General features: G+C 48.9%; 1 protein-coding gene across 3 annotated transcripts in view; it reads right to left on the bottom strand.

Moving 5' to 3' along the window:
- The window catches only part of LOC117875004 (amine sulfotransferase-like), a 95,555-nt gene that overhangs the window by 77,088 nt on the left and 6,259 nt on the right, over window positions 1–12,208 (bottom strand). For 2 of the 3 annotated variants that reach the window (XM_034765813.1, XM_034765814.1), the window contains exon 1: window positions 11,627–11,756. The gene's annotated coding sequence lies outside the window, so the exon portion shown is untranslated. Of the gene's footprint in view, window positions 1–11,626; window positions 11,757–12,208 lie in introns of those variants that run through there. The other variant, XM_034765815.1, reaches the window with a different exon arrangement.

The following is a 12,208-nucleotide window of genomic DNA, read 5'->3' as shown; positions in this document are numbered from 1 at the left end:
TCAATGGTGACTGTCAAAGAGCATTTTTTAGAATTTATTGTCATTGATGATACTACAGGAGCTGGTAAGACAAGTGTGCTTCTTAAAAAGCTGGAAGATACGGAATTGCGATAGCTGACATGAGAGGTCAGGGCTACGATAATGGTGCGCACCAACATGAGAGGAACGAACAGAGGAGTGCAGACATGGAGCCCAGAGTTAAACCCTCAAGCAGTTCTCATTCGTTGAACTTGGTGGTCAGTGATGCAGCATCAGCTTCTAGTGAGGCTGCTGAATTTTTTAATGTAATTCAAAGCATCTATATATTTTTCTCGAGTGGAGGTGATAAAGCCTATCAAACACCAAATTGGCAAGATAGATGATGCCACAGTTGCCATTATGGAGGATAATGCTATGACAGGAACTGTTTGTGGGAGAACAGTGGCAGAGGGAAATGGAATCACCAGAAACATACATAACTTCAAATTTCTGTGTGGCTTAGTGTTGTAGGATGACCAGATGTCCCAATTTTATAGGGACAGTCCCGATTTTTTGGGGCTTTGTCTTATATAGGTGCCTATTACCTCCCACCCCCGTCCCAATTTTTCACACTTGCTGTTTGGTCACCCTATAGTGTTGTGGCATGACATACTGATTGAAATTAATGTTGTAAGCAAGAGACTCCAAGGTGTTGACCTTGATATAGCTGGAGCAATGGAACTACTGGACAAACCAAAGTCATATCTACAGTCTTACTGGTCAGATGAGGGACTTCAAAACATTCTGAAGAGTTCACAGAAGTTGGCAGAGGAACTTCACACTGAAGCTATTTCCCCACCCATTCAAGAATACAAGAGTCACCAAAGAAGAAGACATTTTGATTACATGGGATAATCCTATAAGAGACCCCAAACAACAATTCAAATTGAATTCTTTAACCAGGTGCTAGATTGTGCAATACAGTCAGTTGAAGAAGAAGCTCAAGGAACACAGCAGTATATTTGGGATGTTGTATGATATTCCAAAACTCCTCACTATACCTGAAGAAGACCTACACCAGCAATGCAGGGCACTAGTGACAACTAGTGATGAACTGAAAGCCCTTTCAAGATACATTTCAGCGGGATCAACTCAAAAGGCTATTCTAGAATATATGTGCACAAATAAGATGACCACCCTCTTTCCAAATGCTTTTGTTGCTCTGCGCATACTTCTAACACTTCCTGTAACAGTTGCCAGTGGAGAACGCAGCTTCTCCAAGCTGAAGTTAATAAAAACACATCTACGCTCCTCAATGACACAGGAGAGGCTGATCGGCCTTGCAACCATCTCAATAGAGTATGAGCTGGCCCAGACTGTGGACCTTCAGGAAGCAGTTCAAATCTTTGCCACCGAGAAGGCACGGAAAGCACCACTTCGATTATTCAAACAGATAAAAATGCCAGTGTTTACTGTGCAGACAAGAAAAGTTAATTTTCAAACACCTGAACAGCAAATGTAAGTGTTACTTAAAATTTTTGAACGAGGCATTTTAAGTTGTTAGTTCTCCTTTATAGAGGTAGGTAGCAGAGCAGTACCATGAGAGCAGTAGAACAGGAAGAAGGCAGAATTGAGACCTTTCAAAGTTTTGGCCCAAGCGATGGGGCATCATTTGAGCTCCCCGCCTCAGGTGCCAAAATGTTGTGGGCCGGCCCTGTTGGCTACATCCTTCCAACAGTAGAGAGACAATAAAATTGGATTAAAATAACCTTCTAGAGGATTTCACCTTGTATGTCTGTTACAGTATTTGAGTTGGAACAGGTTTAAGAAATCTCCATGTAGTTTATCAGATTAAGTGAATTAATACCCAGGTGAGTGACAGTGCACCCCATAAGGCTTTATGGGGAGGGGGTGCTTATAAATGTATGTATGACATAACTGGAATATGTTTTGTGCTGCCTGTGCCATGTAACATATCTCCGTAAGGGTTATGGTCTACTATCTCTATTCATCCTATTTGTACATATATATCATTTTCTACTCGAGGTTAAGAATATGGGCTGTATGCTTGCCTGATTTCTAAGTAAGCTTTGTGAGGCATTTGGTCAGCTTCTTTAGGAAGGAATTTGCCAGGTTAAGTACCTGATCAGGAGACACTTAGGGAACAATGCATCTTGGAATGCTCCAATCCACATGAGAAGTCTTCCTGGAGACATGCAAGATGCCATGTGGACAATGGCGTCGGCCTGCAAAGACTGAGTCATGCAGGGGCATGTGACTTGCCCAGGTGACTCCAAAACTCCATCTTGAAGCTGGGCTTTGCATAGGAGGGAGGAGGGGGGTCTCCACCCACAAGAGAGAGTCTACTTAAACCTGTGGGAGACCCCTCCAGGTTGTCTTCAGCTGGCTAAAGAAGGAGCCTCTCCACCCCCCCCAGGATACTTGAAGTAGACTGAAACAAAGGACAGTAACTACAGGGGGTGTGAGTGATTGCTGGACCCAGGCTAAAAGGAGCTTAGCCTGTAAAGGGGAGCACTCTGGAACTGGTGAGGAAATTATCTGTATTCAGTTTGATTAGGCATAGATCTGTGCATTTTATTTTATTTTGCTTGGTGACTTACTTTGTTCTGTCTGTTACTACTTTGAACCACTTAAATCCTACTGTCTGTATTTAATAAAATCACTTTCTATTTAGTAATTCACTCAGAGTATGTATTAATACCTGGGGGAGCAAACAACTGTGCATATCTCTCTATCAGTGTTATAGAGGGCGAACAATTTATGAGTTTGCCCTGCATAAACTTTAAACTTTATGCAGGGTAAAACGGATTTATCTGGGTTTAGACCAGGGAGTGGGGCATCTGAGTGCTAAAGACAAGCACGCTACTGCGAGCTGTTTTCAGGTAAACTTGCAGCGTTGGGACAAGTGATTCAGACTCTGGGTCTGTGTCTGGAGCCAGACGGGAGTGTCTGGCTCAGCAAGACAGGGTGCTGGAGTCCTGAGCTGGCAGGGAAAACAGAAGCAGGGGTAGTCTTTGCACATCGGGTGGCAGCTCCCAAGGGGGTTTCTGTGATCCAACCCGTCACACCCAGGTCTCTCTCTTTAAGGCTTTCCAATAATAGATGTATTTTTTTGTGGTATACAATTAACAAAGAAGAGTAAGTATGTGGGGGAAAAAGCCCTTGTTAGTGTCATTAGAAAACATACAAGGCTCAAAAAGAGTAATTCAAGAAAGTCAGGGTTGGAAGGAACCTCAGGAGGTAATCTAGTCCAACCCTCTGCTCAAAGGAGGACCAATCCCCAGACAGATTTTTGCCCCAGATCCCTAAATGGCCCTCTCAAGAATTGAACTCACAATGCTGGATTTAGCAGGCTAATGCTCAAACCACTTAGCTATCCCTCCCCCCATGTGACATGACTTTGGCCTGGCCAGGGGTGAAAATAACGGCAAAGGCTTACTAGTACGGGGGCCAGCTCCAGCCCCCAGAAGGGGCAGGGCCTCGGGCAGAGGTGGCGGGGCTGGGAGGGTCTGCGTCCCCCAGCCAGCCCATCCACGCGCTCCCTGGCCCGTGTCCACCAGTGCTCCAACAGCAATTTAAAGGAGCCCTAGGCCCTTTTAAATCGCCAGCCTGGGGCAGCTGCTCCTTTCGCCTTCCCCCTGTCAGTGGCCAGGGAGGTGGGCAAAAAGGCGGAATGGGTCCTTTGCCACGGCAGCGCTTTAAAGTCAGCTGGGTACAGACTGGGGGCCACTTTTTAATGGTACGCCATATCGCCCCATACCACCTTACTTTCACCCCTAGGCCTGGCCTATACTACAGAGTTAGGTCCACCTAAGGCAGCTTATGCAGAGGCGCTGACATCCTGAGTTCCGGGGTTGGCCCCCACTGCACCCCTTCCCCCAAGCCCTCGCCCTGCCTCTTCCTCCGCCCCCACCCCGCCTCTTTCTGCCCCTACTCCTCCCCCTCTCCCCCAGTGCCTCCTGCACCTTACCGAACAGCTGATCCACAGCAGGCTGGAGGGGGGGAGAGGGAGGAGGAGGAGCTGATCAAGGGCTGCCGGTGGGTGCTGAGCACCTGCTATTTTTTTCCATGGGTGCTCCAGCCCCAGAGCACCCACGGAGTTGGCGCCTATGAGCTTATGTCAAACTAATTATGTCAGTGTACAGACTACAGCCTTGCTCCCACCAGCTTAAGTGCCCTATTACATCAACATAACTCCACCTCCATGAGAGGCGTCGGGCTTATGTTGGTGTAGTTAGGGCAATGCAGAGTCTGTGTAGCAATGTGTTACTTACATCCGCTTCTGGCTGTTATTCTTGTCAATTTCACAGCTTTGACAAGAAAGGATGGTAGGCTCCTTGCTGTAAATCCAACGCCCCGCTCACAGCTTAGCCTTTCACCCCACGGCAGGTGTGGGGCTCCAGCTGGAGCCCAGCTGTCGCCTGGGCTCCCTGCTCTGAAACGGGCTGCTGCCCAGGCTCCTGGCTCCCTGCTCCCAGCCAGGCTGCCACCAGGGCTCCCACCTCCCAGCCAGACTGCCACCCGGGCTCCTGACTCCACACTGGGAGCCCAGCTACTGTCTGGCCCCTCGGTTCCCTGCTCCCAGCTCCCTGTTCCCCAGATGGCAGCCAGCGAGGAGCAAGGAGTCTAGGCAGCAGCTGGGCTCGGAGCAGGGAGCTGGGAGCCCGGCAAGCAGCTGGCCTCAGAGTGGGGATCCGGGAACCAGAGTGGCAAACGGGTTCCCAGCAGGGAGCTCCCTCTGGAGCTGAGAGCCCAGTGCTCTCGGACCTCCACACTGCCCCTCTTAAGTTATTGCAAGCACTCCTGGTAAGGACGTGCCCCACAGACAGAAGGAGGGTAGCTTGGACATAAAAAAACCTCAGCAATTATTGCAGTGGCTGTATACCGACGTAAGTTTGTAGTGTAGTCATGCCATTAGTTGTTACCAAGCAGGAGGTGCAGTCACTGGCCAGGAGATGACAGTCCTGCTCACAATCTCTCTCATCCAGCTGTTTCAGCTTCAAGGAGCAACAAGTTGAACAACACAGGGTGTTTTATACATTTGCTGTTGGACGGAGTGACCTTCTTCTTGTCAAAGCTGATGCAGCCCAATCAGAAAGTGACCTGTACTTCTGTGAAAGAGTTGAAATGTCCAACCAGGAGATGAATCGTGTCCCTTTTCATCATCCAATGAGAAAAACAAGGCATCTCCTGTATGACTTTGTGATGGGGTGTGCACCCCACTCCAGCCCTGATAGAATTGATGGGGGCTGAGAAGTCGATTATGTTACCTGGTGTCATCTGTGAGAGGGAGGGCCAAGGTTAATTAAGAGTAAAGCTCAACTCAGGGAAAGGCTGGGGGCAGGGCTACTCAGGAAGACCAGGCTTTAAAAAGCCTGTTCCTAAGCGACAAGAGGAGTTTTGCAAGGGAGTTGTGAAGGAAACATTGTAGGGGCTACATACATGTAACATTCCTTAAACTTAATCCAAAAAAACACCCCCTGATAAAAACAAAAACAACAACAAAGGAATGAGCTGCAGGAGTAAAAAGAGAATGCAGGCAGTAGCCCAGCAACAGAGTTGGGGCTATCCAGTTTATTGCACACAGTGCAGCATAGATGATTACCTACCCTATGGGCAGGTGACGTATGTGTACATTCAGTGCAAGGAGCTCCTGGTCCTCAGAGACCATTGTGGCAAGGCACCCAGGGCCTGTACAAATTACCGGGGCCCGGCTTCCCCCTCCCTCTCATCGGCCCTGTTTAGCCGGTCCGCCCTTGCTGGGGGGCCCGAAAAAATTTTTTCACCGGGGCCCGAACCCGCTCTCGGCAGCCCTAAAGGCACCTTCTTGGTCTCACCAGCCTCAGCTGGTTTTAGCCCTGGTGAGATGGGTTTGGGGCAAAACAGTCCCTCTTGGCAGCACAGGGGCGGGCAGTCCGTCCTTCTCTCAGCCAGTGTTTTAGGGCTTGTTTTTCTCCCTTATGGGAGGGAATACAGCCTCCCCCCTGGAGAGGCTTGGTCAGAGAGAGAGAAAGAGAGTGAGTGAGTGAGTGCGCGCACGCCCTTCCCTTCTCCCAACAGGAGAGGGTTTAAAAAGGTCTCAGGCAGCCCAAACTTGGAATCAGCTGATCCTAATTGATCTCTGGTAACCCCTTCTCAGCTGATCCTAATTGACCTGTAGTCATGCCTCCTCAGCTGAGAGAGAGGAGGGCCTTTTAACCTTCTGGGACTTTCAGCTGTCTGTCCTGAGTTTATCACACTGTGTATGGGCTCTGGAGACCAGGGTGGCTGAGCTGGAGGAACTAAGGGAGACAGAGAGGTACATAGATGAGACTTTCCGGGATGCAGTAGAATGGCCCCACCTCGGTCTAACAGCCTCTGTGCTGTTGAGGAGGATGAAAGTCTCAGGGAAGGAAAGCACTCCCGCCCGCACCTCAACCCCCAGCCCTGAGCCCCCTCCTTCAGCCAAACTCCCTCTCTCTTAGGCCTTGGCTACACTTGCAGATGTACAGCGCTGTGAGTTAAACCTGACCTTGTACAGCTGAGTAGGGAAAGCGCTGCAGCCTGTCCACACTGACAGCTGCCCAGCGCACTGTCGTGGCCACATTTGCAGCATTTTCTGCGCCATTGGGAGCAGTGCATTATGCGCAGCTATCCCACAGAGCACCTCTTCCCATTCTGGCGCCGTGGGTTGTGAGAAGGGGGCGTGGGTGCGGGGCATTCTGGGTCCTGTCCCAACGCCCCGTGATGCATCGCTTCGCATCCCAGAAATCCCTTTGTTTCCATCCACCTTTGGCGCCATCTTTCAACGGTTTCTGAGCAGCGTGATCTGTCTGCGGGAAATGGAGCCCGAACTGCTGAGGCATATGCTGACTTATCTCACCAGCAAGTCACGTTTGGCTGTCGCACTATTCCTTAAGATCCAAAGTGACAGTGAGAGTGAGGAGTTCGATGATGCTATCGAGCCGAGTAACGTGTATGACACGAAATTGCTTGTGGCATTCACGGACATGCTCAGCACCGTGGAACGCCGCTTCTGGGCTCGGGAAACAAGCACCGAGTGGTGGGATCACATCGTCATGGAAGTCTGGGATGATGAGCAGTGGCTGCAGAACTTTCGGATGAGAAAAGCCACTTTCATGGGACTGTGTGAGGAGCTCGCCCCCACCCTGCGGCGCAAGGACACGAGATTGAGAGCTGCCCTGCCAGAGGAGAAGCGGGTGGCTATTGCAATCTGGAAGCTGGCAACTCCAGACAGCTACCGGTCGGTCGCAAACCAGTTTGGAGTGGGAAAGTCGACCGTTGGAATCGTGTTGATGCAAGTTTGCAGGGCCATTAATCGCATCCTACTCAGAACCGTGACTCTGGGTAATGTGCAGGAAATAGTGGATGGCTTTGCACAAATGGGGTTCCCTAACTGTGGAGGTGCGATAGATGGGACGCACATTCCTATTCTGGCACCACCCCACCTAGGATCCGAGTATGTTAATCGGAAGGGGTATTTCTCTATGGTTCTCCAGGCGCTTGTGGATCACCGTGAGCATTTCATTGACATTAACACAGGCTGGCCAGGAAAGGTGCATGACGCACGCATCTTTCGGAACACTTGGCTGTTCAGGAAGCTGCAGGCTGGGACTTTTTTCCCAGAGCGGAAGATCACGGTAGGGGAAGTTGAAATGCCCATTGTGATCCTTGGAGATCCCGCATACCCATTAATGCCGTGGCTCATGAAACCCTACACAGGGAGCCTTGACAACAGCAAGGAATGGTTCAACTACAGGCTGAGCCTGTGCCGAATGACTGTGGAGTGTTCCTTTAGCCGTTTAAAGGCCCGCTGGCGATCTCTGTATGGGAAGCTGGACTTGGCCGAACACAGCATCCCCGCAGTTATATCCATGTGCTGTGCCCTCCATAATATTTGTGAAGGGAAGGGTGAAAGCTTCACTGAGGCATGGACCTCCAAGGTTGAACACCTGGAGGCTGAATTTGCACAGCCAGAGAGCAGGGCTATTACAGGGGCCCACTGTGGGGCTGCAAGGATTAGGGATGCCTTGAGGGAGCAATTTGAGGCTGAAAACCAGCAGTGATATCTGGTGCCCTGCATGGGAGTGAAGTGCAGTAGTTCCAATCTGTAGGAATCAGTGTTTGCTAAGCAGACAAGCAGACTTGCAGTGCCTGTTTATTTCCTGGGCTAAAGAGTCTTTTACTTTATGCAATAATAAAGAATGTTTTCAAAGCCAAAAAATCCATATATTGAAAAGAAAAAAAAATTATTTATTGAAAAGAAACAAGGGGGTGGAATGGGGAACGGTACAATCACAGATTCGCGTATGTCCTGTCTGGTGTGCTGTGCAGTGAGTGCTGCACTTCAGGATAGCTATACTGCATGGTGATGGTGGTTGAGTGCAGAGGGTAAGGGTCGTGGTTTTCAGGGGTGGGTGGTGAAGATACTGGTGTTGGAGGCAGTGGGTGGTGTGAAGAACACGGAAGTTGGGGAAAGTGGGCTGGAGGTGACAGTGGGGCACAATGGAAAGAGTTTTGGGACAAGGGCTGTGGTGGGGGGTGGCATTTGCACTTGCAGTACTGCTCCTTCTGCATGGCTACGAGCTCCTGGATAGCATCTGCTTGGCGCTCCAGGATGCTTATGAGCCGATCCGTGCTTTGCTGCCGGTGCTCCATGCATTGCTGCCGGTGCGCTGCGTTTTCCTGGCGGATCCTGCTTTCTCTCTCCCTCCAGTTCTGTGCCTTCTCATTCTCTTTAATAGATTGCCGCATCACTTCTTGCAGCATGTCTTCTTTGGTTTTTCGCGGTCTCTTCCTGAGTCTTTGCAGTCTCTGAGCAGGTGATAAGAGGGACAGCTGAGGTCTCAAGGTTGTTGCAGCTGTATAGGCAAAATGCAACATTTAACAGAGGCAGCATTGTTTATACCAGACAGAGTAATGATTCCCCCCGCACTTAAGGAGTAGAAAACACACAGGGTCTACACAATTGCATAATTTTCCCGTCAGAAACAGAGCACACATATCCCACGGGAGCCTCAAAATGGTGAGTAAGGGGGACTGGTTGTTTCAGGGCTGCACTGTCCTCTGGCTTTCTGTGCCTTGGGGAGAGCCAACAGCTGCAGGGGGCACCCACACTGAACACTGTCCCAACATTTTCCACAGGAGTTCGTCCTGGACGATATCTCACTGCTGAGGGTGACCTGGGAAGCAAGGGAGGGTCTTCTACTGCAATGTGGCTTCCGCCCTGGCCCATATGCAGCTTGCCTGTGTGCAGCAATGGTCCCCCCACCCCTCGCGGCACAGTGGCACAGGCACATTAGCCTGGCTGGGACAAGGACCGCGGTGACTCTCCCGATAAACCTGCGCAAGCGCATTGCACACGTTCTGGATGAGACATTCGAGGAGATTACCGAAGCCGATTACCGCGATGTGATAAACCACATCAATGCACTATTCCGCATCTAGGCATGCATGCCTAACCCTCCCCTCCCAAAGAGCCCGCACCGAAAAAATTCCTTCCCGAAAAGAAAACCGTTTACCGGGAACGTGCTCTTCTGTTTGTCCTCCACCAAGTACCGGCCGCTGCAACTCGCTACCTTCCTCCTGGCTCGAGAAGAGCTCCTGGCTGCATGGCTCCAGGATGTCTCCATCCGGCCCACCACCCTCACTCCCGTTTTCCTCCTCCTCCTCCCCCCCCCCCGGCTCTGAAGTTTCCATGGTGGTGCTCGGAGTGGAGGTGGGGTTAACCCCAAGTATCGCATCCAGCTCTTTGTAGAATCAGCTGGTCGTGGGGGGAGCACCCGAGCAGCCGTTTGCGTCGCGGGCTTTGCGGTAGGCACTCCGCAGCTTCTTCACTTTAATCCTGCACTGCAGGGCGTCCCGGTCATGGCCCCTTTCCATCATGTCCTTTGATACCTTCCCGAAGGTATCGTAATTCCTACGGCTGGAGCGCAGCTGGGACTGGACTGCTTCCTCCCCCCAAACACTGATGAGGTCCAGCAACTCGCCATTGCTCCATGCTGGGGTTGCTTGGCACGTGGAGGCATGGTCACCTGGAAAGATTCGCTGATAGCACTCCACGCCATGCCGGGCTGAGCAAACAGGAAGGGGATTTTTAAAATTTCTGGGGAATGTAAAGGGTGGGTCACATGGTTGGTTACCTGAGGCCAGGGCAGTAGAGTTTGAACTGATGACCAGAATGGCTAGAACAGGCATTGTGGGATACTGCCGAATACTTCTGGAGGCCAGTTACAGCGCATTGGGCGGCCACACTGGCGCCGCAGCGCTGCAGCGGCAGCGCAATACACGCTATTCCTCTCGGGGACGTGGAGTACATGCAGCGCTGCAACCACAGAAATACAGCGCTGCAAATGCCTTGCCAGTGTGGACGGGGAGTGAGTTACAGCGCTGGGGGAGCCTTTACAGCGCTGCAACTCGCAAGTGTAGCCCAGGCCTTAGTTAACTAGATTTTTTGACTTACTGGCACGCCCCATTCCCCCAACATTCCGGATAACAAAGCTGTTACTGTATCTCTTTAAACTCAGCCCAAAGCTGTCAAGTTGAGAAAGCAAAAGTTGAGCAGCAAGAAGATCTGGGGAGTGACCAGCTTCATCTACTCATGCAAGAACCAGACTTGGGGAGTTTATCATTTTGCTTCCTAAGTGCACACTAGGGGCAGAAACATACCAATGTGCAGTGCCCAGAGAATCCTCTCTCTTGGGGACCCCATAAAATGTTCAAAATGTTCAATTTGATACTACATTTTTGGTTTTGCCCAATGAATCTGCTAATCTCCCTGTTTAGTAATGGAGCTTTTAAATCAGATTGAGGAATAATCTTGTTGGTTTTTTTTTTTTTTTTTTTTTACAGTTAGATGTGTCTATGGAAGAGCACCATGTGATAAAATAGTTGGGTCATAAGATAAAACAAACTTCATTCTACTACATAAATTAGAAAAATAACACAATGAATGATATGCTCTCACCTAGCAGGGCTGCAGTTACCTTGAAGATTCTCCCCCTTCCTGCTTTCTGAATGCAATCACCCCCTTGCTAATTTTATTTTATTACTTGCATTTTTTTTTTCAATTTGTAAAAAATTTCAACTTCCTTTTACCCTTCAGGCTGCAAGCTCTACAGAAGTTTTCAGCTTGATGGACACTGCACAAGGGCTGGTCTAGGGCGGTCACTCATATGCAGGAGTACAGGAGTTATAACCTTTCTACAAATCTCAAATTCCAACAGTGATGTGTAGAATGACATCAGGCCATCCAGGTGCAACAGTTGTACTCGTACACAAACCTGTTTCTCCCTTAACTTTTCCATCCACCTCTGCTGACACAGCAGGAACTATCAACTACCAGTTAAAAACTCCATCATCATGCTGATATTGTAAAACAAAAGATGGCTTAAATTACATTTACTTTCACCAGTCAACTCTTTCACACACACACTGTTGTTGTGACTTCTTTGTTGGACAACCACACACACAAAAAGCATTTCAGGATCAAATTCCCATGCCACTCAGCTTATTGCCAAAGAACAGTGATGGAAAATATTTCCAATGCATACAGTTCTCTGCGGAAGCTTATAAGATATTTAATTCATTCACAGATTTACCAATGGAGATGTTTTACTAATATATTATGTAATAAAATAATATTTACCTTCTCTTCTCTATTTCTGCTGCTCCAAGACACAAGCCCACACTGCTGCCTTCCACTTCAATAAACAAGACTGATATTCACTCCTGGAAACAGGAAAATACTTTCTTTACAGCTGGTGTGCAACCTGATTGGAGTTTTAAGGGGGTGTTTTTTTTCTTTTCATCTCTTCCAACCTTTGACCTGAAGGCTGATCACTAGTGAAAGATTGCCAAGCAGGGTAGTTCTTAGAAATGTGAAAAGAGTTCAAAATGTCTGAATAAAAACATGATAATATGACTCCAATTTCCTGAGTATGTCTGAATTAAATGCTGTAACTCAACAGTAAACTATTCAAATGATAGTACTGTAGTTTTAACTTTCATTCCAACTTTTTCATACCTGCAGCATCATTAAGGAAGACAGATGAAATGGAAGGAGGAAAAACTATTGGTGCTTTTTGTCCCTGATGAATTATGTGAAAATGATCTATCCACAATCTTATAGATTTGAAAATATGTCCACTTACTTTCAGGTAGTTTACTCATAATAGGAGAAAATCCTTTGATATACCATATTCACACACACACACACACACACACACAC

This window comes from Trachemys scripta, chromosome 3, assembly GCF_013100865.1.
Source record: "Trachemys scripta elegans isolate TJP31775 chromosome 3, CAS_Tse_1.0, whole genome shotgun sequence".
Classification (NCBI taxonomy): Eukaryota; Metazoa; Chordata; order Testudines; family Emydidae; genus Trachemys; species Trachemys scripta.
This window is presented reverse-complemented; position numbering and strand designations above follow the sequence as displayed.